Raw genomic sequence first — 20,199 nt, 5'->3', positions numbered from 1 at the left:
TACTTGACTAAGCAAAAGAGTGGATTAAACACAACATGACATTTGGACTATGCATGTAACATAATACTCATAAATAGACTTATGACTATATATTAGAAATTTTATATATGACTAGACTCTAGACATTTGCGGATTGGGTTGCCTGAGGCTTTCTGCCCAATGCCTTGGCTACTGGGGTCCCTTGGCATTTAAAACATTTCTCCCCAGAACACTATATTAAGTTTATTCTAGACACTTTTATGCTAGACAACTAATATAGATAACATTTTGACATTTCTGCTACCTTGTATTGACTACGTGCATTACTTTATTCTCAGGAGTACTTTCTGGTTCGTACCCTGACTTCTGGAATGCTTACACATCTGAATTGGGATAGGGTACTGCGGATACCGTATAAGGCTCCATTTCCCAGATGGAGTCCAGTTTATGAGTTCTCGGGAACTTCCGCAGCCAAACCTTGTCACCTATTTGGAGAGGTTTGGCGGAGGCATGACGGTTGTAGTCTTGCTGCTGCCTCTGTTGAACCTCACCCATCTTTCTGTTGACAATCTCTCTTGCTTCCTGGATCCTTCTTTGGTGGTCATAGAACCACTCTATAGAAGCTTGCGGAGAGTTATTGAATGGAGCTTGGAGTCCAAACGTTAGATCTTTGGGCAGCTGGCCATGTCGGCCCATCATCAAATAGAACAGGGCGTTTACATTGGAACAGTGCACTGTGTTGTTATAAATCTCCAATAGTTCGGGTAACAACCGGGGCCACTCTTTGCGTCTGGACATAGACGCTGCTTGTAGCATGTGAATGAAGACTTGATTGATTCCCTCACAGAGCTCATTCCCTTGAGGGGGATAAGCAGTTGTCCTGAGTTTCTTGCAGGCATGAAATTGACACAGCTCTTGGAAGAGTTGGGCCTCAAAGGCCGTTCCTCGGTCAGTGAGGACAGACTCTGGACATCCAAGGATTTGTACCCAATGGGAGTAGAAAATCTGGGCTGTGGTCGACTACAACCCACTTGGAGTAATGATCCACCATGGTGAGAGCATAAGAGTACCCGGACCGGGTAGGAGACAACTTGACATGATCCAGCACGACCAACTGGTTAGGCCTTTCACTCTGGATGGAATGGAGGGGTGCTCTGGCGTTCTTATGCCCATTCTTGGTGACATTGCAGATGGCACACTCACTGCACCATTTCTCAATGTCGCTCTGCATCCCAATCCAGTAAAACCGTCTCCTGACAGTGGCTTCTGTCTTGTGGACTCCGAAGTGTCCTGAATGATCATGGTAGGCATTGAGGACCATAGCTGCGTCCATTCAAAGAACCAGGATCTGATGTCAGTTGAAGTCAGTCACCTGAAACCGGATCCAAAGAGTTTCTGTACAACAGTCCCTTGTGCACGAACAGTCACTTTCTTTGTCACCACAGCCGCTTCAACTCGTATTCGCTCTGAGCCCGACGTAGACGGGTTGGTACCTTTTCATAAGAAGGTAGTCCAACAGATCCTCCATGACTCAACTTTTGTCCTGCAGAGTCCTCCAGGTGTACAAATCTTCCTGGACTTTCTAGGACCTAGATTCGCCCTCTTCGAGTGTAGTTACAGTATTCTGACTCACGAATCATCTATCACCCGCTCTTGTCCTCCCTGGACTTGGGATAGGACCGTCCCCAAACCTTCGAAGCTGGCATCGGTGTACAGCCGGAACGGTTGAGTGTAGTCTGAATACGCCAGGATGGGTGGCTCCGTCAATAGTTGTTTCAGGGCTTTGAAGGCTGTCTTGTGCTCTTTGGTCAAGGCCACAGGTAGCTTCCCACCATAGTTCTCCTTCGCTGTACCCTGGAAGAGGGCTGTGAGGGGTTCTGCAATGTGAGGAATGAAGTGGCGGTAATAGCCGGCAAATCCCAGGTAGCTCCAGACGTCTTTCACTGTCCGCGTGGTAGGTCAGTTCTTAACAATTTCCACCTTGGCAGGATTAGGCTGGACTCCTTCAGAGCTGACAACATGACCTAGGTAGTGTACCTGAGGTTTGAGCAGATGGCACTTGGATGGCTAGATCTTCAATCCATGTTTGATGAATACTTGGAAGACATCTGACAGATGACCAAGGTGCTCTTGATAGGACTTAGAGTATACGATGACATCATCAAGGTACAGCAGGACTCTCTGGAAGCTTAAATGGCCCAAACATCACTCCATCAGCCGCTGAAAGGTAGCAGGGGAATTGCACAGCCCGAACGGCATGCTCTTGAACTCAAACAGTCCCATTGGGGTCACGAAGGCTGTTTTCTCTCGGTCTTCCACAGCCATAGGCACTTGCCAATACCCACTGGTTAAGTCCAAGGAGGGGAAGTATGCTGCCAACCCAAGGGCGGTGAGTGATTCCTCGATTCTTGGAACAGGATGAATCGGCGTCTTATGTCAACTAACATCTTCCTGGCGGTTTGGTACATACCTGGTGTGACCGGACGGTGTCTCTCTTTGATAGGTGGGTTGTCACCTGTCAAAATCCAAAGCTGGGTCATGGACATACATCCAAAGTCTGTAGGATGCTTACTGAAGGCTTTGTGGTGCCTCTTGATGACATTGACAACCCCGTTGACTTGATCCTTTGGGGTGATTTTGTCTCCCACTTGAATTTGCGCACACCAGGGTTCGGGGAAACTTTCTACAGAACCCGGAGTTACTTGTGCTGCTCGTTGTCGAGCCACTTTGCGTTCTGATAAAACATCACCTGGCTCTAGAAGAAACAGCTGGGCCACTGGAGTGTACTTTGGTAGAATGGTAGCCACACTTGACTAGCTGGACTTTCCCATCAATAACGGTGACTAGACTCCTTGTTGCTTGAACTAGTGGATAATCTTCCAACTGTATTGGCTCTAGCAGGGCTTGGTAGTCCTTGTTTCTCACTCCAGGATGTACACGTCACCCCAGGGTTGTCTCTGTGTTAGGTTGTAAGGTCACCGACCTGATGTCTTGAATCCGTACATTGCAAACTTCTCCTCGTCAATTGGCAATCTTCTGCTCTGCTTGGAGAACCTTTAAGTGGTGTTTCCCCACTTGAATAGTGGTCTCCCAATATCCATGCCTGAGTATTGGTTTCCCGTTACCTGCCACAACCTTGACCTCAACACTGTCAAGTTCACACAACAAATTAACATTCCAGTACTTGTAAAACAGTTCTTTAGATATAGTGGACACTTGTGACACTGTATCTATTAACACCTCCAACTGTACACCTTCTACAATGACTTTAACATAGGGGCAGGGGGTGACATAAAGGTATAGTCCTGACTTAGGGCGTTCTGGAGTTTCGACTGCTGGCGGTTTTCCTGAAGACCGGTCCTCAGCCCCAGGGGAAATTCCATTTAAACCCCAGCAGTGCATTGTCCATACATGTTACAGTGAGTACAGAAGGGTCCATTACTCCCAGAATACCTAGCAGGTGAAGGAGCACAGTAACTGGGGTTACATGGAGCAGGAGTAGAGGCGGTTTCTCTAGGCAAGGATTGCTCACGGGAGAGTGAAGCAGGCCGGGTTGCGAGCTCCATGATAACCTTAGTTAATTGTGCATGGTCTTGTTTAATACGTTGTGTGTCTGAATCCATAGTGACTGACATGGTTGCTTGGACTACAGTTGGGACATTTGAATGGGGCAGTATAGGCCTGACCATCGCTCCTGAGCAGGTGCAAGGGGAGTACAAACATCTTTAGACTCCGTCCCGGACTCAATTACTTGAATAGCCGGTCTTTTAAAATCGGGAAAGGACAGACTGGGGTTCAGAACTGCTGGCATTCTCCATTGGGCTTTGTCCCACTTATTATGAGCCCTATTAATAAACCTGTCCATTAACACTTTGTTGCCCTGCTCGGGAGTGATACCATCTAGTTTTTGAACAGTCTCTAGGGCATTTTGTAGAGCTAGTGCATAAGCTCTCAGAGTCTCCCCTGGCTTCTGCCATCTCTCATACAACCGGAGGCGTACCTCTGACGGAGAATGTGACACAAATACCTGGTACAACCCCTAAAAGATCTGCTCTACCCTCGCCTTCTTGGAGGCGGGCCAGGTGCAGACTTCCTCAAGTGCTGGTCCTTGTAGTTGTCCTGTGAGCAGCTGCACCTGTTGATTAGGAGGGAGACAAAAAAAAGACAAACAAGCTCTGGATCTGTCACACCGTGCGCTCCGGTCCCCTTCCCCGGACCGGAGTGCCCGCTCCCTCGGCCTACTGCCTTGGGATCCCGGCGTCCCCCGGTCAGTCACATTGACCGGGAGCCCGGGTTCCCTTGTGTCGGGGACGCGGCTGCCGTGATGGCTGGTCCCCGTTCACGCACCGCGTCCCTATTCCACTTACCTGGCTCCCCGCTCCCTGCGCCGTCCACCTCTGCCTCCCGGCGTGCGCGGCCCCCCTCTCTTGGGCGCGCTCAGCACTTCAGTCAATTTAAAGGGCCAGCGCACGGGTAATACAACATACAACAGTATGTATATGTAAAATTGATTGTCAATCAGTGTTGCTTCCTGAGTGGACAGTGTGATTTTACAGAAGTGTCATTGACTTGGAGTTACGGTGTGTTGTTTGTGTTCCCTTTATTTATTTTTGAACAGTGTATTATCTCTCTGAGCTATGGGCTGCATGTGGGGAGTTAGACCCTGAAATTCCCATACACTTCGAAGGACGCTTTAGGATGTATCCATGTAGAAAAGAAGGGACATGTCACTTATTTTCTGTGCAATTTTCAAACCTGTCACCACATGCTGTTTAAGGCTGGAAACCAGCAGTCAGATCAGGATTGGTGGGGGTGCCAGCGGCATTTCTGATTGTTATCTCCTATACTGTTGATAGAGAATAACTTCATAAAATGGGAATACAGCTTTTAACCCGCTGCTTTAGGCTAGGTTCACAATACGGAATTTCCGCCTGCAATTCCACTTTGAAATTCCAGGCAGAAATTCTGCTTGCCAAAATGTATAGTGTAGTGAATGGGTTTCCGTTCACAAAATCCGAAGTGTGAATTTGTGATCGGAAACCCACTCACTACACTATACATTTTAGCAAGCGGAATTTCTGCCTGCAATTTCAAAGCGGAATTGCAGGCGGAAATTTATGAATGGAAAATCTGCTTGGAATTGGCATTGCTCATTCTTCAGGCGGAAGTACTCGCGGAACATATTGCAGTCTATTGGAGACTGCAGTGCCCACGCGGTCCTAGCACCGACTGATTCAGTCAGCGCTGGCCGCACTCAGAATCTCTGGGAGGACACTTTCTGCCCGGAGATTCCACAATGTGAACCAAGCCTTATCCAATAAAGCAGTGGTTTCCAAACTGTGGACCTCCAGTATGCCTGGACGGCCAACAGCCAACAGCTGTCCAGGCATACTGGGAGTTGTATTTTTACATAAACTCCCTGTCCCACACACAATGAGTTAGTCCACCAACACTACTTAGCAGGAGCCATACATCACCATATATCACCATACATATCAGCATCATACCGTTACTGACCAAACTTTATACTGAGACCAATATTACCAATAATACCAGTATACAAGGAGGAATATTATCATATTACCATCATACTGTTACTGACCCAATCCTGTATACTGACCAATATTATCAGTATACAAGGAGGAATATTTTAACTATACATATTACCATCATCCTGTTACTGATAGAATCCTTTATACTGAGACCAATATTACCAATAATACAAATAATACCAGTGAAGAAGGAGGAAATATAACCTACATACAGTGACTATATAGTAACAGATATAATCTCTTCACAGGCTGTACAGACCATATAAGTTATTAGATACAGTTACATCAGGTGACGTCTTCTCTGAGCAGAGTCATTCACTTTTCTTATTCTTCTTTGTCTGGCTCAGACCATCATGACAATCTTTTGCAGCCACAACTTATCTCTGCAGGACCTGCAAGACAAACATTTAGACTCTGAACTTCTCCAGCACCTATAGCGCTTCATACAGTAATAATAACCCCCTTAGTGTCTCACACAGTAGAGTGAGTAGATAAGTGGGTTGGGGAAGAGTAGGTAGGTCTCCCCATTAGGCAGTCAGCTCACTCCTGTAGGTAGACAGGCCCCTTCACATGGTTTCCCCTATTATGCAAGTGCCCGAGTAGGTAGGTGCCACTTGTGAGTATGTTCCCCTGTAGATAGCTGACCCCTGTAGGCAGTAGCAGCCCCCTACAGGTAGATTCCCCCCTTAGATAGTAATAATAGTCCCTTTTAGTAGTAATGGTAGCCTCCTTTAGGTATTTATAGTAGCCATCTTTAGGTGATCAAAGTAGCCCCCTTTAGGTAGTAAACAGTAGCCCCCTTTAGGTAGTAAACAGTAGCCCCCTTTAGGTAGAAAACAGTAGCCCCCTTTAGGTTGTAAACAGTATCCCCCTTTAGGTAGAAAACAGTAGCCCCCTTTAGGTTGTAAACAGTAGCCCCCTTTAGGTTGTAAACAGTAGCCCCCTTTAGGTAGTAAACAGTAGCCCCCTTTAGGTAGTAAACAGTAGCCCCCTGTAGGTAGTAAACAGTAGCCCCCTTTAGGTAGTAAACAGTACTTTACTTACTACCCTTACACACTCACCTGGGGACCTGTGTAGCATGTCCTTCTCCTCCGGTCTGTGCTCCAGCGCGACATGACGTCATTCACGTTCCGGAGCGCAGAGGAAGAGATGCTCAGGCTGACAGGGAGAGGGGCCAATGGCTCTTCGCTCTGTAAAACAGCAGAGCGCCACATTTAACTATAGGAATATCTGTAAGACATGCTTATAGTTAAATGAGTCCCGCACCGCCCGGTGTTGTAAAGTTTTACTACACCAGTCTTGCGGACCACACTGCCAGCCCTATTGGGGCACTTGGGGGGGGGGGGGGGGCACAGCTCACTGTAGGGGGGGCTATGGCCCCTCTGGCCCCCCTTGTGACACAACTGGTGAGCAGGGCCGCCATCAGGGGGGTACAGCCAGTACTCCAGTGAGGGGCCCATGATCCCAGGCCCCCGCTGCATCAACCTGCAGCAGCCCCAGCACAGAATCACAAGAACGCTGTTTAAACAGTGGTCTTCTGCTTCTGTGCTGCTGCTTCTGTACCTACAGTCAGGGCCCGGATAAAAAATTAGGATGGGGGGGGTGGCATGGGTGTCGGGCCTGTCTGCTGCGCGTGCGCTAATTGACCACATTGTGTAGAGGAGCCTGAGGGAGGTCATTTGCCCAGGCAGCCAACATGGCCCTTTAAGAGTACCGCAGTGGCTGCCTGGGAGAGGAGCATCACAGGGGCACCGGGCGGTAGAACAGAGAGGAAGAGACGGAGACAAGTCCTGCCCCTCCTCTGCTGTGGTGAGCGATAGTCTGCAGCTTCCCTTAGCCTACATGCTGACGGGGTGCTCCGCTGAGGAAGTGCTCCCTGCCTCCCTGTCAGACAGAAGTGGGGGGAAGTTTTCTGTTCATCCTCTTCCAGCTTTCCCACCCAAAGAAACACAATGCTGGAGATCCTGGGGCTGCAGTGCAGGTCAGTGAAGTGTAAGAACAGTTCTCTCCCTCCTCACATTATCTACCTTCATTACCCAAGGTGATTTACTGACTGGCCAGCAGATAAACAATGCTGTAGGGGGGTGGGGAGACCATCTGCCAGTGTTTCCCAACCAGGGTGCCTCCAGCTGTGGCAAAACTACAACTCTCAGCATGCCCGGACAGCCAAAGGCTGTCCGGGCATGCTGGGAGTTGTAGTTTTGCCACAGCCGGAGGCACCCTGGTTGGGATTACTGCCATGTGCCCAAGCCTCATGTCACTTTATTAACCTCTTCCTCTCACTTTACCTTTTCTCCAGCAGGCTAAGCAAGCTCTGTTCATACTGCTTTTTGAATCTTTGTCACAAGTATCTGTCAACATCCAGCCAAGAACTGGAAACTGACATATACTGAGGCGGAAAGCAGTGGGTGCCATTTGCTTCAATTGCCTGAACAGAGTCTGCTCCATTCTGGCTGTATACGATATTTTACAGCACTTAATCTGCTGCGTTGTCCTGTCCAGTTAAAATAGCGTATATATAGCCATTACTGAATCACTAGGCGACGCTGTTTGGGCAAATGAATGAAACTGAACCCACTGCTCTCCCCCACAGTATACATTGCTATCCTGTTCTTACCCATGATAAAGATTCAAACTGCAATATGAACCTTGTCTTAGACATCTTCATCATTCTTTCATTTTTTGCACCTCATTCTTCTACCTCTTTTCTACCTTCACTATTTACCTTCCAATTCGCCAATCATTCCATTCCTTTATAAGCATAGAGGGGAGATTCATCAAAGGATTTAGACTGGTTTTTCCCATCTAAATTTGTCGCACAGAAAGTCGCAGTCTAAATATGTGCGACTTTTTTGCGACTTTTGCTTTAGAGGATTTTTAGAACATGATGCATTCTAGTCTATTTTAGACAGAAAAATGCATTGGTGCTGAATTTATCAAAAGCGACTTTTCGGCGACAAGTCGCCTCGGCTGAAAGTACACCGAAATGTCAGACCATGCTGGAGCAGGTTTAAATACAGTCTAAACGATAGATCCCGAAGTCTGTGCGCAGAATTTATCAAGACCCGTGCGACTTTTGATAAATTAGGCGCACAATAGACCGGCCTAACCCTCTGTAGTTTGGTCTATATTGATGCGGGACATAGACAACATTGATAAATCTCCACAATAGTGTTGTAAGTAATAAAGATGAAGCTAGAAGGCTGGCTCACATTGCATCAAGCACCTTAGGGTATGTTCACACAACACTATTTCTGTCCGTTTCACCCCTTTCCCATTTTCGCTTTTTCCTCCCGTCCTTCTAAGAGCCATAAGGCTAGGACTCCACTGCGATTTTTGCCCTGCGATTTTTGTGGCATAAAATCGCCAGAAAAAACACCAGAAAAACTGCCACAGTTTTTCCCTGCGTTTTGGCGTTTTTTCTGGCGTTTTTACCTTTGTGTGGAATTTGTCGTTTTTGGCCCCTTTTGCTTTTTTTTTTTTACAAAATAGTTGGGTACCAAAAAAAAAAGGATGCAGTAGGGATGTAAAAATATATTTAACTAAATGTTTATTTTTTATAACAAAATTTTAATAATTTTTTTTATAAAGTGTGTGTGTGTTTAACTTTTTTTCTCTTTTTTTTCCACATTTTTTATATAGTACTACTACTCCCAGCATGGAACACACTGTTCCATGCTGGGAATAGTAGAACCTGTACTATAGACATATCGCCCTGGGTGTCAGTCTGACACCCGATGCGATAGTCCATAATATAGCAGTGATGTGGCTCTATACAGCGCTCACATCTCTGCTCTATTCACATCACTGGCCATTCATATTTTCCGCCCAGAGCTGTGATTGGCCGGATGGTTTCAGCCAATCACAGCTCTGAGGAAAAGATGAATGAATGAGTGGCCGGCCCGGAGTATAGTGCTGAGCAGGGATGTGAGCGATGTATACAGCCGCTCTGCATCTCTGCTATAGACAGGACGGTCACAGCGGGTGTCAGTAGTGACACCCGCTGTGATGTGTCCTTTAGCAGGCACTACTACTCCCAACATGGAGCACACTCTGCTCCATTCTGGGAGCTGTAGTACCTGCATTAATAGACAGATTGCAGCGAGTGTAATTTCTGACACCCGCTGCGATCTGTCTATTAATGCAGGTAAGCTCCCAGCATGAGGCAGAGTGTGCTCCATGTTGGGAGTAGTAGTACTTGTAGTTAAGGAAAGATCACTGCGGGTATCACTCCTGACACCCGCTGTGATGCTCCTGTAAAATGTATAGATTCAGCGGCCGGCGCTCTCCTATGGTCCCCTGCACGCCGTATAGATACACATTCTGATTTCTCACAGAGAGCTGTGATTGGCTGGAACCATCTGACCAATCACAGCTCTCTGCGGGAAATATGAATATGTGTATATATACGTCAGTGCAGGGGACCAGAGAAGAGCGGCCGCCGCATCTATACATTATACAGGAGGATCGCAACGGGCGATCTGTCAATAAGTACAGGTGACTACTACTCCCATCATGGAACAGTGATGGAACACACACACACTACATTTTTATTATTGTCGGCTACATTTTTAGTGCTTTACCCGCTCACATAAATTGATCTCTGTTTAAAAATGAATAAACATTTCATAATAAAAAAGATACATTTCGTTAGGTACAATTTTTTCCATCACTACTGTATCTTTTTTTATTTTTATTTTTTATGGTACCCTAAGAAATTTGAATGAAAATGGTATCTCCATAATTATTTGGGTTGCAGTTACATGGAGATCCAGGGCGCCGAGACAAAAATAAAGGGCTTGTGACACAGGTACCAGGTGCTCGTGAAGTCCCTGGTATGGTAGTAGACATATATGGTTGGGATAAAAAAAAAAAAAGTGAATATGGTGAATACACTGATCATAACACAATTAATTTTTTTTATATTTTTGCTTCAGACTCAGACCTATGATTAAAAAAATTATAAAGAAATTTGTTAAAAGGATTACATATATGTGTATAATAAAAGTGCAATATGTTTAAAAGACAAAAAATCAATATAGTAAACCAATCCCATGTGCACACAAACCCTGTGACATTCCAATAAAATACCCAGAATGACCAACACAATAAAGAAAATATAGAGTAATAAGTAATGAGACCAAAGGTCCTATGACATTGGCAGACAACTATTCGATGCGAGTGCCGATCGATTTGCTTGGTAAAAGGACCAGTTAGACGACCCAAATACTAGGAGTGAATTAATTATTGGCAGCATCAAAGTTGGCGACATCATGAGGCCATTGGTCACTGAATGAGAGTATGTTTTCACCCACATGCAATGATCGTAATGCAGTACAGGTGGTTCTCACCAAGAATCAAAAAATGTACAAGCAGTGCCAATTATTCATTTCCAGGCTCCAACCATGTGGGTAGGTAGGTTGAAGAACCTTGTAGGTAGGATGAGTAACCTTGTTTAGTCATGTACTTAGTCTAACTATTGGTGTCTATTGGGTCTTATGAGGTAATAGACCAGGGGACAAACATATCAATGTCCGTGTTTGTAAAAGGAGTTTCTGTGCTACACCCTTCAGTTGTTAGTTTACTAAAGTTTTTTATTTGTTGTACACCACAAACTTTGTCACAATTTAAATGTGGTGTATAGGGGGTGTATAATGTGAAATTAACCTTTTCGTGATACCAGGGCACCGTTTGCCTATACACGGTCCAAGGTTTGAGACAGCTTCTCCTGGGCCAGGCACAGGGCAATAAATACTCTAATACAAGGTTACGGATAAACTGAGGCAGGATAGATGGTAATTCCTTTACAGCATAGATCGGTGCAAAAAGAGGTGCAAAGTAAACCTTGGAAGCCTATCGCCTTGCTGGGACTTGTAGTTGTTTGTGCTGTGCTGTATGGTGACTGACTTATGATGAATGGCAATTCATGCTGTCTTTGGTGCTGCAGACTGACTGACTGAAGACTTTCTTCCTCAGGGTTTAGTGCTTACTGCAAGGCTTTGACGTTCACCTGAGCATAGGGCATTTTCTTTAGGATTTGCGTGGTTGCAGGTTTAGACTTCTGATTAACTTGAGGCCTCTTCAGATCACCTCACACTTCTCTCTCTGACTTCTCCACACTGTACGTCAGGAGTTCAGCTGTGAACATGAGCTCAGCTATCTGTAAACTGGGCAGCTCCCCCCCCCCCCCCCCCCTACACTATATATAGGGCAATTTGGATTATTCTCATTGGGGCAGACAGGTCACCTGATTCACTCTGCACCTTCTCTGCTAACAGACTTAAAGAAACAGTAACAGAAAATTCTAGAAGAACAAAAATGGCATAACAATATAATATATTGAGTCCTGAGCAGTGGGCCCAAGACGGACACTGAAGGCAACATCTGCATGACAGGATGAGCAGGATACGGTATTCGGTACTGGGTCACCACATAAACTTCTGAACAGAACACTTCTTTTACATATTTTGCTATATCTACAAACCAAGAGCTTGAACAGAATCTTCTGTAAATAGGCCCCGCTGATATCTAACTTGGGGGTGGTGCTCCTCTGTTTTGGTTGCAGGTCCCTCTGACCGCTGTGCCCTACCTACTGGCTACTTCAGGTTGCCATGCAAGCTGACCAACAACTCCCTGCTCCAGCAATCCCTTTTTGCTTGCATCTACGACTTCCAAGTTCCAGTCACCATCAGATTGATGAGGTGGGATGTCTATGCTCAAGCCCAGCCTCTCTGTCCCCTTAGAGAGAAAACTAAGGAACACTCAAAAACCTCTCAGTAGGCTTAGATTTTCAGAAGGCCTAGATTATTACATGCACAAAGTAAAGGAATAGAAGAGAAAGCATGGACATGTTGTGCGTCCAGAGATGGTATTCTGCACTCCTTGGTTGTAAGGAGTCGTTATTTGAGTTACAGTATCCTTTCTGTCATCTTAAACTAGTCTGCCTATTCTCTGACAACGACAAGACATTTTTGCGTACACAACTGCAGCTCACTGGATATTTTCTCTTTTTTGGACCATTCTCTGTACACTAGAGATTGTTGTGCCTGAAAATCCCAGTAGGTCAGCAATTTCTGAACTACTCAGACAAGCCCTTCTGGCACCAACAACTATGCCATGTTCAAAGTCACTTAAAGGAAACCAGATATATGGTGAGGATATGATGTTAGAAAGTGTTCCCTGCCAAACCTGTAAGTAGTCCCCTGGGTGAGAAGCTATACTCACCTAGTCCCTTCTTGTACGGCTGTTATCACGCAAGCTGAGCGTGATTGACAGCCTGGGCACAGCCCGCGTCATCGCTCTGCTCCTTCTGCTTAGGGAGCAAAGCAGTAACAAGTGCTGTCAATCCCACTGAGGGGGTGTGTTCACAGCTGAAGCAGAAGGGACTAGGTAAGTATAGCTCCCCGCCCAGGGGACTACTTACAGGGCGGTGGGGTACACTTTCTAACATCATATGCACACCATCACAGCAGGCAGGAATGTCTCACGGGGATAGTGAGGAAGAAGATTTTACCATATATAACGCATTGCCACAATAAAATCTCATGACAGGTTCCCAGTGACGGGTTATATATCATCATTAAATGCTCGTATTCAGGCATAAAAAAAAGTCTCAGATTTTTGCAGGCCTAAAGGAAAGGGTATGTGGCCTCCAGCACCCACTGGATATGCTCCGATATACAGTACGTCAGACCTGAAAACAAGTATACATTGTAACTGAAATCCACGTCAGCTCCGAGCACTGTGAGGTAAATGGGCAGCCGCAAGATTCCCCACAAAATAGCTACAGACCAGTGAGTGAATCACACATTTATGAGGTACATAAAGCTTTTAAAAAACATTTGACGAGTCATAGTGACAAGCCAGAAGTTTAAAGCAGAGGGATTCATGTTGTAGAGACCCCCACCGATCTCTAAAACAAAGGGGGCGCTGTGCCTATTTGTGTCTGCCTGTCACTGTTGAGCTATGTTTGGAAAGTGGCATGAACGGTGTATGGATTCATAGATATGGAAGTATGGACTTTTGTGAATTTATACACAATAATGAGCAGAGCAGTGTAGGAGTACGAATAGGCACAGCGATCCCTTTGTTTTATCCATACATTTTAGGTTAACATTACATATACAGTAAAATCTCCCAATAGCGGACACTCATGGGGAATAAAAAACTGTCCGCCATTGGGAGATGTCCCTAAGAAAAAAGGCTTAAAAATCTTTCTGAATGACGGAACACTATCCTGTACTCACCCCATAGTGTAATTACCTATAATACACCATACAAAGCGATATTACAGTAGCATCTCCCAGTGCTGTTTATTCACCCCCGTATCATTTCATCCCCCCTTTATACCCTGTGCCACCTTATGCCTTGTGCCAAATTATCCCACCCCTTACCCCCTGTGCTCCATAATTTTCCCTTGATCCCCCTGTGCCATTTCATTCCCCAATTTTTAGCCTCTGTGTAAATTCGCAGCCCAGTAGCAGTGTTATGGTAGTTTCTGCAAGAGTTAAAATCAACTTTGAGATATCTTATAAAATCAGAGCTTTAGATTGTACAAAGAAAGTAATGCAGTAATATGCACTGGTAAACTTATATCTGTGGCAAGAATCAGTATTTAACTAGTTAACTTTTCAGCGGATAGTTAGTTAATAGCCAGAGTCACTGCACATTTATTTGTGGTCATGGCTCGAAAGGCCGTAAGAGCAATATACGAGAAAGAAGAACAAGAGTACTTACCGTCCTGAGCCTTGGAACCCCGGGAGACCTAGTACAAAATTATGAAATACAAAACAGCGGATGAGGTGTGCCCAATAACCGCGACCGTGGGCACGCCTATAGAGGGCATGCCCTTGTATGGATCTAGACAGAAAAGGGGAGGGTTGGGTGGGTGATGCCCACGAGTCATACGCCCCTACCTGTTGGAGAGGGGAGGTTATATACCCCACGCCACTCCCACAAATGCAGCCAATTAGGCTTTTTACTTGTGGTCATGGCTCGAAAGGCCGTAAGAGCGATATACGAGAAAGGAGAACAAGAGTACTTACCGTCCTGAGCCTTGGAACCCCGGGAGATCTAGTACAAAATTATGAAATACAAAACAGCGGATGAGGTGTGCCCAATAACCGCGACCGTGGGCACGCCTATAGAGGGCAAAGAGTCAAGAGTAGGGTGTAACTCTATTTTATTTGTATCACAACGCCAAAACTTTAAACACATTAGCCATTTTGGTAGAGGGATCCGGAATGTACCGGTCGAAACAGCTGGAGTTCCAGCGGCCTAACTTCTTAATGATGTGAGCTGGGACATCATGTTTGGAGGCTGCGGAGGCCGCCCCGATCCTGAATGAGTGTCCTGAGATGACAGTGGGATCATGACCTAGCATAGTGACTAGGGAGCGGACGTATTTGATGAACTGGGAGGAAGACAGAGCATGCCCAGCCACCGGGAGGAGCGGACTGTCCGCTGCTTGCACGGACAGCATTGAAAGGAGGTCGGTGAGAGACGAAACTGGGCACCACTGATGTAAGGTAGGGAAATATCTGATAGACGCTCCCCATCTGCAGGTTTTGGTGGATAGTAGGGTGAAGGTGAAACCTAGCCTGTCGGCCGATAGTTGGCTCAGGGTTGGCCCGGGTGCTCTGTAGCCAGTGCGCGTGAACTCCCCCGGTCTAAGGAAACCGTAAAAAGCAAGGTGTATGGCAGCTTTGACGACCGTGCTGAGGTGAAAACCAAAAGGGTGCGTGTCCAGTAAGGAAGACATAGCCCGGAAAAGATCCCCCGTGACCGGTGCGCGAGAAAGAGATTTGGGGTGCGACAAGACTGAAATACCTTTGAGTGCTGCTTTGATCGGATGAGCAGAGAGTAGAGAAGAGGCGTGAGGGTGCGAGAGCGACCTGTGGTGTTGAAGACCTGTTAAGTGAAGTTTGACAGTGTTCTGAGATAAGTGTAAAGAAGAATGGCAAAAACCAACAAAAGCTAGGGCAGAGTGTAAAGTGATTGTGGGGGAAAGCCCTAAGCCATGCATGAAGGAGGTGAAAACTGCCAAGGCGGCATCATAAGCCCGGATCGTGCTGGGAGCTAAAGACTTCCTGATTAGAGTGTTGGCAATGGAGACGTATCTGGCTAGTCCGTCAGCAGTTGTTGGAACGGAGGCACCGGGACTCCGACCCGGTCTGTGTCTGGTTGCACCTGAAAAAACACACTGAATTTAGCCCGAGAGAGTGCATCAGCCGCCAAGTTCTTCCTACCTTCTATGTGTTCCACCAAAAAATTGAAATTGTGCTGGAGAGACAATAAAACGAACCTCCTGACAAAGCGCATTATGTGGGGAGATCTAGAGCGTCCTTTGTTGAGAATGTCGACTGTAGCGGAATTGTCGCACAAAAATCGAACTGTGGAGTTGGCCCAGGAACTTCCCCAGACAGCAACGGCGGCTACAATGGGGAATGTTTCAAACAGGGCTGAAGTTACTCTAAAGTCAGGAATGTTGAGGAGCTCAGCTGGCCAGGGGCCGGCTAACCACTTGTTCCCGAGAATGGCTGCGAAGCCAACCGATGAGGCATCGGACACTATTGTCGGGGACCCGTCTGATAAGGGGGGGACGAAGAAGGAGACACCGTTCCAGCTCTCCAGGAAGTGATCCCACATGAGTAGGTCAGCCATCTCCTCGTTGTTGATATGAATAACGTGCTTTTGACCCGACACTGAGGGGAGAAGGTCCAAAAGTCTGGATATGAAGGCTCTCCCCTGAGGGATGATCCTCATAGCAAAAGCCATCATGCCCAGGAGGCTCTGGAGTTCGACCCTGGTCACTGTGCGACTCCTGGATAGGTTGTGTATCATCTCCCGGGTTCTGGCTAGTTTCTCCTGGGGAAGCCTAGCCTGCATGCTCACCGTGTCTAGGCCTAAGAACACCAGCTGCCTGACGGGGCCCTCCGAGTAGTAAGAAGACATTCGAGTAGTAAGAAGTCATCCAGATAGTGTATGACGTGCTGGCAGTTGGCCACATTCTGGAGTGCCCAATGCAGTGCTGTGGCTAGCTGGGAATGACGGAGGAATAAGGCGCTGAGAGATCATAAATTAATCTTCTTTTATTCGAATATTTGCCTGTGGCAAGCCCCAGAGGGCTGACTCTCCAACATGAAAAGGGGGGCACCTCAATAGGACCTATCATGAAACCTTTAGCCAGTTCCAGCTGGATTAACCCGGACACGATCTCTGGCTCGGAAAGGGCTGATGACAGGTTGCCACATTCATACGTGCATTGTGGCCAATCGACCAACCCTGTGTGGAACCCATCGCAGAAGCCCGCCACCAGCCATCTCACCCAGTCGGGCTCAGGATGACTAGCTAGGACCCGGGCGAGGACCTGGACCTGTACCACGCCTAGTCATGCCTGAGGGCCCTTCTGGGAGCAGATAGAGCTGGGGTGAGCCCTGAAACAAATGAAACACACATGAAGTAGTCTGCAATTGCTGTACGCGCAGGAGGAAAGATTGAAGTTGTTACAAATCTGGGTCTTGCCCAGGTACCTCACTGGTCTACCGAGCCTATCTAAAGCAGCCACGTTCCTAGGAGCTGGAGGGGTGAAGGTGTTCAGGCTCCTACTGGTGCTGGGTTCCCCTAGGTTTCTGACCTGCAGGCACCAGCTGGAAGAATGTGTGGTCACCCCGCACGCGGTGCAGGAGGGGGCTTTCAGACCAGCGAAATGTTCGCAGTATAACTCTGTGTCTATGGTCCCCCAGTTGGTGACGTAGCCGAACTGAGCGTATGCGGCTGCTGCCTTGGCTGCAAAAGATTTGTGGTACCCCCGTATTTGTGCGCCATCTGCACCATGCACCTGTAAATACAGATCCAATTCCTCCCTGCGGCCAGGGCTGACTGAACAGAGTACGTCCCTGAAAAGACCAAATGCCAGCACAAACTCAGTGACACTTAATTTCCTGCTGAGCCTAGCGTCCTTGCTTTTGAACGTGACCGCTAGCTCCCTGCAGGCAACGGTTTTGGTATCATGCAAGTCCGTGGTGGCAATTAGCAGAGAGGCGAGGTTGACCTCTTTTCCCTCAAGAATGTCCTTTTTTATGGCTGCCGGGATGAAATGTGCAGGCGTGATGATCGGTGGAGGATGTGGCATACCTGAAGGCGTGGCCTGAGAGGTAGAAACCGTGGGTGACGCTGCGGCCGGGACTGCTTCGTCGCTCCTGGAGAGTTCCATTAGGTCTAGCCTAGCCTTGAAGCCTGACACCGTCGTAAGCACCTCAGTCATCATCGTATGAAGCTGAGACAAGGAGGCGCTTGAGACTTGGTCCTGCGCAGCTACCTGACTTCCCCGGGGGGCTTGGTCAGCATTCAGCAAGTTGAATAACTCGCCCTTCCTAGCTGAGGCCGGAAAGGGGACACCCCTCCTTCTCAACTCTTCCATTAGCCTGGGGATGGTCCAAGACCTGTACGAGGGCAAGCTACCTCGGTCCGAGGCCCTGGCGGGAGTCTCAGGAACTGAGAGTGCCTCCTCGATATCCGCTGGCTGAGACATGCTGCTGGCAACCTGTCCGGGCCATAGAAGGGTGCCGGCAGAGAGAATAAGAGGAGAGAGAGAACAATCAAAATGACTAGTGAAAAATACCCTCCCAATATGTATATATATATATATATATATATATATATATATTTTTTTTTTTTTTCTACCGCAGTTCTCCTGACTACAGGAGGGAACTGACCTGCTGAATTTCCTGAAATGCTTCTGACACCGGGAGTACTGACCGCACGGCAACGGCTTCCAGCTTTGGATATTGTGGAAAGATTAATTGCACTAGAATGTGAATGACCGAAGGGTGTGATGGAGGAAGGTGTGATAGTGAACTGAGGCTAGGTGTATGCTGTTGCGCTGAAGAAGAGTCAGAACAGCATACGCAGAGGACCCCACTGAAGGTGAGTCAGATACAGGTGATCCTCTGCCTATTAGTGGTGTCGAGTTGTTCTGAAGAAGAGTCAGAAACAACCATGTCGTCAAGCCCCAACTGAAGTTGAGTCAGGCTGGGGCCGATTGACGTGAGTGTGGTGACGCACGTGGCTCTGAAGGCGTGTCAGTAGCAGCGTCCTGACCGGTGGCGGGAGTGCCCGTGACTGCGTAAATGTACGAGACGAGCATGGAGTGATAGATGGAGGGAGAACATACAGTTTCCCTCCCAATTATTAATTCTGGTAAGTACCTCAACTGAAAGCTGTACAAGATGTTTCGGGAACACGGACACAATCCGGCCACCTGGCACCCTGTGGACCAAGCAAACGTGATGAGGCAGGAAGCAATCTGACTGACAGTAACTGCCAACACTGATGAGCAACTGGCCGTCATGCTACATACATTGTATACAGTGACATCATGCAACAAGTTCAGTGCAGTAGTGGTGACAAGCTGCTCACAACCCTGCTCCCTTGAAACCCCCTCCCCCTCCCTCTGGCAACCAGGACCGGCTGGGCCCTGCGTCTCCCGCCATGTGACCACCTTAGCATGTGAACAAGACAAGGGGGGGCAGTGGTGGGAAGGGGCTGTTGTCACCTGAGAGAATCCGGCGTGATCAGGAGGTCCTGTGTGCCCTGGAGGGTACCTGCGGCTGCCGTGCGTGAGGCTCCAAAACTAAAACTGACCCCACCCCCAGCCGAGCGGCGAAGGGGAGCGGGACTGTGTGGTGGGTCCCGAGAAACCATCCCTCTGGCCGGGGCAGTTGGAGGGAGGCCGTCAGCGGCAGCGCCCTCCGGCTGAGCCACGGCGCCGGATGATGACGTCACTCCCCTCCGGACCGGAAGCCCCGCCCAGCCAGCGCATGAGGCAGAAGCCGGCGGGGAAGCGGGGCACCAGACCCGGACGGAGCGGCGGGAGCGATGGCGGCGTGGCTGAACCGGGGAGGTCCCACACCCAGAACGTAGCACCGGGAGAGAATGCCGCAGTGCAGGGCCCAACAACCCAGTGTCCCCCCCCCCCCCGGCCGGCCGAGCACCGTTAACGGCCAACAGGAGAGGACGGGCAGCGCGACCCGCAGGAGCGGCGCTCCCCCGTCCGGGCAACGAGCAGGTAACAGGCGGGAAACCGGGACAGGGGCCTGGGGCTGCGGCAGGAGTGATACTCACCGACCTGGGCAGCAACACGAAAATAACTGCAATCCAACTGCAACGACTAGCACCTCCGAGATGTACGCCCTAACACGGTATTCTGCAAGAGAGATACCGCCCACGAGTCATACGCCCCTACCTGTGGAAGAGGGGAGGTTATATACCCCACGCCACTCCCACAAATGCAGCCACTTAGGCTTTTTACATGTTATACTGGGTGCAGGGTAAGCTCCGATCAGTAAATAGGCTATGTATGAGAAGGAGTGAAGAGATTAGTTCCACTAGTTCATTATAGGGTTAATGTCAGTTTGTTGGTGTCTGTATAGTGGCTCAGATGAGGTAGTGCACTGTACTTACTGCCGCCGGCACGGAGGTAAGTCCCCCTTACAAGGCACTCTAGTTTCTCCACAACCGCCTGGTACTTGTATAGGTAACGCTGTGACCCGTTCAGGCTGTGGATAGCAGCTTCGCGCCAGTCAGGAACTCTGGCGCTCTGTAATGCCCGACTTCCGGTCCGCAGCCTTCACTTTCGGTTTCTCTGCTCGCCCCTTTTTCTCCGTAA

This window comes from Hyla sarda, chromosome 10 (assembly GCF_029499605.1).
Source record: "Hyla sarda isolate aHylSar1 chromosome 10, aHylSar1.hap1, whole genome shotgun sequence".
Classification (NCBI taxonomy): domain Eukaryota; kingdom Metazoa; phylum Chordata; class Amphibia; order Anura; family Hylidae; genus Hyla; species Hyla sarda.
This window is presented reverse-complemented; position numbering follows the sequence as displayed.